Raw genomic sequence first — 5,615 nt, forward strand, 5'->3', positions numbered from 1 at the left:
ATCCAGAATAACAAAATCTGCAGGAAAGAAGAGCTTATCCACCTTGAATAACACATCCTTCACTATGCCCCTTGGGTAAGTAATGGAACGATCAGCCAATTGTAGAGACATGTATGTGGGTTTTGGATCAGGCAAATCCAACTTTTTAAAGATCGACAACGGCATCAGATTGATGCCTGCTCCCAAATCACAAAGGCACTTGTCAAAAGTCAACTTGCCAATGGTGCAAGGAATGGTGAAGCTACCTGGATCCTTCAGTTTTGGCGGTAACTTTTGCTGCAGAACAGCGCTGCATTCTTCCGTGAGAGCAACGGTCTCAAGGTCATCCAGTTTCACCTTCCTTGAAAGAATACTCTTCATAAATTTCACATAACTAGGCATTTGCTCTAGAGCCTCAGCGAAAGGTATATTGATGTGAAGTTTCTTGAACACCTCTAGAAACTTACCGAACTGTGTATCCAGCTTTTGTTGCTGCAATCTCTTAGGAAAAGGTGGTGGAGGATAGAGCTGTTTCTCCCCTGTATTACCCTCAGGCAGAGTGTGTTCAACAGTAGTCTTCCTTGGTTCCGCCGCTTTTTCCTTTTGCTTAGCTTCTTCATCTCTAATTTCAGCTTCTCCTTCTTTTGCCTTTTCAGCATTAGCAACTTTTCCAGACCTTAAGGTAATAGCCTTGACTTGCTCTTTAGCTTCCTTCCTGCCTGGTACTTCCGTGTTACTGGGAAGAGTGCCAGGTTGACGATTGAGCACTGCATTGGCTAATTGACCGATTTGATTTTCCAAGGTCTTGATAGAAACCGCCTGACTCTTGCATAACAGCTTAAGTTCCTCAAAATCAACACTAGTAGGTGCAACTACACTTCCCTGTTGAGGATACGATTGCCTTTGAGCATACTGCTGTGGTTGCTGGAATCCAGGTGGGTTAAACTGTTTACTCACACCTTGCTGATATGGTGGCTGAATAGCATTCTGATTATTCCCCCAGCTGAAATTTGGATGATTTCTGTTATTAGGATGATAGGTAGCTGGCACAGGCTGCTGTTGTCGCTGATAATTATTCACATACTAAACAGATTCGTTGACAAGAGAACACTGATCCGTAGCATGAGAACCTGCACAAAGCTCACAAACCATAGCTATTTGAATAACTCCATATGTAGCCAGAGAATCAACCTTCATTGACAGCGCTTGAAGCTGTGCTGCAATAGCGGTGGCTGCATCGACTTCCAGAATACCTGCTACCTTACCAGACATCATCCTCTGAGTTGGGTTTTGATGCTCATTTGCAGCCATAGTCTCGATAAGATTATAAGCCTCAGTATAGCTTTTAGCCCATAAGGCACCTCCAGCGGCTGCATCGAGCATGGGCCGAGATTGGGCCCCCAAACCATTATAGAAACCAGTGATCACCATCCAATCAGGCATTCCATGATGTGGACACTTTCTCAACATTTCCTTGTAGCGTTCCCAAGCTTCGCACATAGATTCTGTAGGTTGCTGCGCAAACTGAGTAAGAGCACTCCTCATAGCAGAAGTCTTTGCCATCGGATAAAACTTCACCAGAAACTTTTGCGCAAGATCTTGCCACGTAGTGATGGACCCAGCTGGTTCAGAATGTAACCAGTCCTTAGCTTTATCCCTCAGTGAGAATGGGAAAAGCCTCAGCTTGATAGCCTCATCAGTCACGCCATTATACTTAAAAGTGCCGCAGATCTCGACAAAATTCCTTATGTGCATGTTGGGGTCTTCAGTCGTAGCTCCTCCAAAGGAAACAGAATTCTGCACCATCTGAATAGTGCCCGGCTTGATTTCAAAGGTGTTAGCTTGAATAGCCGGATGAAGAATGCTTGACTGAATGTCATCAATTTTTGGCCGAGAAAAATCCATAAGAGCTGGATCAGCCTGAATAATATGATCACCCATGTTTACTGGTTCTTTCCGCTCAGTTCCTGAATCCGAATCTTCAAAATCTAACTTCTCCGGAATATCAAGAACTTCGTCTGTCTCCTCAGCTGTATCTAAAGTCCTCTTGCGAGTACGAGAACGAGTTTGCATAAACGCTCGCTAAAGTACCTGAAACACAACCGGAAACAATAAGTAACTACTACGTCCTAATCACTGAGTCCTAATGACCAATGATGGTAAGTACATAAACTAAACAAATACGCTGAGTCCCCGGCAGCGGCGCCAAAAACTTGTTAGGGCGAAAACACTCGCTAATATTCACACAAGTATACGCGTTCACAAGTAATATAGAATACTTTCTAGTTCATTCCCACAGAGACTCAGTCTAATTTATTGTCTAATTAAACTCACGCACCAATGTATGATTACTTCTCAATGTTAAGACACTAACACTTAGAATTGTTGACTAAACATTAACTACAATTAACAACTTAATTAATCACTTAATTAACACTTCAATTTAACAATATTAAAACACTCATGAGATCACAACTTCATTACTACTTCCTTCAATAGCTATTGTTATTACCTTTAGCATGTGACAGTGATGATATTAATCGAATAACACGAAACTGATAAAAGCCAACTTTCATTGTACTAATACCATTCTACCAAACATCCACAATTAAGATAGAAGTTGAATAGTCATAAATTATGTTGAGTTCCTATATGTCTACAGAAATTGACAACACAACGATTTAAGCACAAGTTATTCCTTTTGATTACACAGGGCAAATAAAACTGTTAGAGTTACCCACTAATCATGCACATCATACATGAACCTATGCTAGCATGACAAGTTCTAAATCTCAAGATCCACCGTCGCTTCACAAGAGATTAACACCCTATCTTATATGTTCGCGATGCACATAAGAAGAATACGCACAACCAATACTAAATATCATACAATCATCACACACTAAAGTATTAAACAATTAACTAAAGAATTCCATAGTAAATCCGTTGTAACCCCATGATCACGATTAGCCCATAATAGCACTTATCGTCATCATGGGTTCATATGAAATCATGATAAACAAACACAAGAAAATAATAACTAAGCTAATTATATTAAATCAGAGTACGTCACAAGAGTAAATAGGTTCAAAGTAAGAAAACTAGCATCCAACGTTACAACGAAACAAGAATCACAAGAAAATATGCTTCCTCTTCGTTGCTGTGTGCTAAAACGATCTTCTTCCTTATCTCCTTCGCTCCTTGCGTAATACCACGATCCACCTTCGTGAAAACGTCTCCAAATCTACTTATATAATAGTCCCATAAAACTCAGATTACATAGAAGTGGAAGCCAAACAGAAGTAGAAGTCATAAAATAAATTATCTTTTTTCCCGACCCTGCGCGGCCGCTCAGCCTAGCTGAGCGGGCGCTCAGCTTTCTGCGCGGCCGCTCAGCATTGCTGAGCGGGCGCTCAGGACCCTTCTAGAAAATTCCTGAGTTTGCTCCGTTTCTTCGCCGTAATCTGCCCAATTCTTTCCTCTCGCAATGGTGAACACATACCAAGGCTTATTCTTGATGATTACTCCTCCGAAATGCAACTAATACCCTGAAATGCATAAACACTAGAAAAACGCATCAAATATACAAAATACTTGATTTCAAGGCACCAATTTAAGCCATTTTAAGATGTTCTAAGTGGTATAAAATGCCACTTATCAGTAGACAATTATTATCATAATTGAGTTGGGTAATAATTGTATGTGTTGACAATTATTATTATTATTATAATGGGAATGGGTAATAATTGTATGGGTAGACAATTATTATTATAATCAGATTAGTTATGTCTTGTTGGCTAAGTTTGTGATGGCTATATATACATAATCATGTTATTGTTTGGATGTATGCTTGAATATTGTTTGACTTAAGTATCGCTTGAGTGAATATTGGTTGGAAAGATTAATTGTATTATTAATAATTGTTTGGATTAATAATACAAGTTGGGACGTGGGTTTTTCCGCGTCATATATTATGTGTGTATTTTGCATTATTTGTTTGGTTGTATATTTGTGTGTATTCCCCCTAAGAAATAGGTATTGGAAATTTAAGAAGAAGAAAAATTCTATGAAACTTTTGTTATTTCAATTTGTCCATCATGTAAGTACACTATTTTTAGTTTACTTTGCTTCGCTTGCAATATGATGATCTTTATGTGCTTATTATGTGTCTAATTCTTGTAAATTTTGTATCTGATTCATTATCTATGGGAATTTATTGTGCTTATACTCGTTGTAAAGGTTTTTTGATTATCTGCAATCTTTCTTATTTGCGTTTTTCCAAAATATGCTTATAAGTATGTCAAAATCTGCATTTTGTGTAATCTGATTTATGATTCAAGGTGATATGCTGTAACTTCTAAAATTCATAGTAAATTGAATATTTATTCAAATATTATGAGCCATACCATTCTGAAAATCTATTTTCAAGAACTACTTTTTTTCTTTACATTCCATTATCATATACTGTGATTTCGATGTCTTAAATATCAAAATACTATTATAATCAAGTGCTGATTATGATTCTACAGTCCACAAATACCTGTTTTTTTAATTCGTTACTTGTTCGTTTTCAACGAGCCTTACCATTCTAGAAAGGTCTCGAAATTTTATACATTTTTTGTGTTTTATACATTTTCAGATAAAATCATCTTTCACAGAGTAAATTATATTCTTTAAAACTGATCATATTTGATTTTTTTCATAATTAGCCATGTTGTACAATATTTGACTTGGGATATTTGATCAATATATTTCGTCCTTGCTTTAATAGTTCCCACATTTCTTGCTTTAATATACTAGGAAACTATATCTTTTCTAGATTAGGGTGAGATAAATTATAAAGGTGGAAATGGGTGCAACGTGATATACGCTATTTACAGTATCTACTGTGTAATTTAATGTCAACTATACATTGAATGCAATTAATCACAAGTCAAAAAACATACATGTCACTTGTGTATTAATAAATTTTATGCTAATAAATTAAACAATATTTGCTTCTATTGATACATATTTGATAATATTGTGTTAGGTCCTTAATCAACTGTAAGGGGGGTGAATACAGTTTATGCAATCAATTTGACAAAGCTTTAACAGAATTAACAGTTTTTATATTAATATGATAAATACTGTTACATACTCTCTCAAAGGATGAACAATTATCCTTGAGAGCTACTAGGTTACAGAAAAGATATATCAATTTGTTAACGCAACTCATATAGAGTAAACCTAATCTATTCTCATATAGTGCACAATTACACAATCAATAAGGAATCATATTTTATTATAATAAGGAAACCTAATACATATCCACATATGATTGCTTCTAAATAAAGACCTTCACCACCTTGAATTCTGCAATCCTTTTCCTTGTAAAATATCTACTAAAGTGATCAAATCCCGATCACATCAACTGCTGATCATCAAGTACTGATATGACGTCACCTCCAGTAAATACTGTGTTAGGTCACACACACTGTAGAAGAGAAGGGGGGTTGAATACAGTGTATAGCACAATCAAATCAAATTTAAAGAACACAAGTAACAGAAAACAAACTTTATTAAACTCTGTTACAATATGGAACTGTCTTCTCTCAGTGATGAACAAAATATCACGAGAGCTGCTAGGGTTACAA

At 36.7% G+C, this 5,615-nt stretch overlaps 1 non-coding gene across 1 annotated transcript; it reads left to right on the forward strand.

Moving 5' to 3' along the window:
- The first annotated feature begins 1,420 nt into the window (after positions 1 to 1,420).
- LOC141715621 (small nucleolar RNA R71) lies at positions 1,421 to 1,527 on the forward strand. The gene has a single exon (XR_012572377.1). It is a non-coding gene; the product is annotated as a small nucleolar RNA R71 (small nucleolar RNA).
- The last annotated feature ends 4,088 nt before the right edge of the window (positions 1,528 to 5,615 follow it).

This window comes from Apium graveolens, chromosome 3 (assembly GCF_009905375.1).
Source record: "Apium graveolens cultivar Ventura chromosome 3, ASM990537v1, whole genome shotgun sequence".
Taxonomy (NCBI): Eukaryota; Viridiplantae; Streptophyta; class Magnoliopsida; order Apiales; family Apiaceae; genus Apium; species Apium graveolens.